Source organism: Bos taurus, chromosome 20 (assembly GCF_002263795.3).
Source record: "Bos taurus isolate L1 Dominette 01449 registration number 42190680 breed Hereford chromosome 20, ARS-UCD2.0, whole genome shotgun sequence".
NCBI classification, from domain to species: Eukaryota; Metazoa; Chordata; class Mammalia; order Artiodactyla; family Bovidae; genus Bos; species Bos taurus.
The window spans coordinates 22,120,427-22,122,303 of NC_037347.1; the positions used below are offsets into that span (position 1 = coordinate 22,120,427).

Consider the following 1,877-nt stretch of genomic DNA (forward strand, 5'->3'; position numbering starts at 1 on the left):
GAGAAATGACAGCATAAAAAGCACATCAGAGTTCTGTTAGCTCATGGCTTCAGCTTCCCATTGTGTATGTAGCTTTGCTTCCAGAAGAATTAGTTGCTTATAATTTAAAAATGCTGCTGCTGCTGCTAAGTCCCTTCAGTAGTGTCCGACTCTGTGCGACCCTGTAGATGGCAGCCCACCAGGCTCCTCCATCCTTGGGATTCTCCAGGCATACTGGAGTGGGTTGCCATTTCCTTCTCCACTGCATGCATACATGCTAAGTCGCTTCAGTCGTGTCCGACTCTGTGTGACCCCATAGACGGCAGCCCACAAGGCTTCTCTGTCCATAGGATTCCCCAGGCAAGAATACTGGAGTGGGTTGCCGTTTCCTTCTCCAATAACTTAAGAATATATAAAAATAAATTTAACCAAGCAGGTATCAGTTATCACTGAAATTACAGTATGAAAATTATCTCTGTCTTTGGGGAGAACAATTAAAATGAAAGTACTGTGGTTAAAAACTAGAACAAAATTAAAAGAACTGGTAGAGTAAGATCAATGAAGCTAAAATATCATATGCATGGGGATTATAGCAAGGTACTTCCCAAGTTAAAGTTAATGAGAAATGAAATTAGATAGATTCAAGAATGTAATGGATGAGTTCAACCACTTGTACAAATGATATAACAAAGAAATTGTCTTTAATATTAACTGAAGAATTCAGAAAATATCTAAATCCAGTCAAAGAGTCTTGTGTTTCAGGAAGGCATGTTAACTGCTGTGACCCAGAAAATATCAGCTAGGGGTCAAAAATTCAAAGACCCAAAGAGAATATAAAGACTCAGGCAGTTAATATAAATATAAATCAAGATGAAAAAAAAAATAGCAACCTACTGGGGACTTCCTTGGTGGTCTGGTGGCTAAGACTTCTTGCTCCCAATACAGGGAGCCCAGATTTCATCCCTTGTCAGGAAACTAGGTCCCACACACCACAGCTAAGAGCTTGCATGCCTCAGCTAAAGATTCCACATGCTGCAACGAAGTGCCGCATATTCTTAAAAGCCATTAAAGAATAGCAACCTACAGACTGATATATTTGCAAATCATAGATTCTATAAGAGGCTAATATCTAGAATATATTAAAAAAATCTGAGAATTCCCTGACAGTCCAGTGGACAAGACTCTGTGGCCTGCCTCTTTCCACCATCTTTCTGTGCCACCAGAATGGTGCACATGAATGTCCTGGCTGATGTTCTCAAGAGTATCAACAATGCCAAAAAGAAAGGCAAATGCCAGGTCCTTATTAGGCCATGCTCCAAAGTCATCGTCAAGTTTCTAACAGTGATGATGAAGCATGGTTACATTGGCGAATTTGAAATCATTGATGATCACAGGGCTGGGAAAATTGTTGTGAACCTCACAGGCAGGCTAAATAAGTGTGGAGCGATCAGCCCCAGATTTGATGTGCAACTTAAAGATCTAGAAAAATGGCAGAATAAACTGCTCCCATCCTATCAGCTTGGTTTCATTGTACTGACAACCTCAGCTGGCATCATGGACCATGAAGCAGCAAGACGAAAACATACAGGAGGGAAAATCCTTGGATTCTTTTTCTAGGGATTTAACACATACAAATAAAATGCCTCAGAGGATTCTGGTGCTTCCTTAAGTCATTTTGAACTTTGTACAGCAGAATAGCAAGAGCGTATTCAGGAGCATACAGCCTTTGTGTTAATTGGTGAATGCTGTTTCCTTGAAGTACAAGAAAGTTTTGACTTGGCGTAAATTTCACCATCATCCTTGTGGCTCATCAGAGGAAGGTGTGTCTGGCCCTGGATGGTTGACTCTGGTTTGGGGTCCAAATGGTGAAGCTGCCTCTTCTGGAGTCTTAAATTAAC

At 40.9% G+C, this 1,877-nt stretch overlaps 1 pseudogene; it reads left to right on the plus strand.

Annotated features, from left to right (window-relative positions):
- Positions 1-1,188: 1,188 nt before the first annotated feature.
- On the plus strand, positions 1,189-1,623 carry LOC524269 (40S ribosomal protein S15a pseudogene; annotated as a pseudogene).
- Positions 1,624-1,877: the final 254 nt, after the last annotated feature.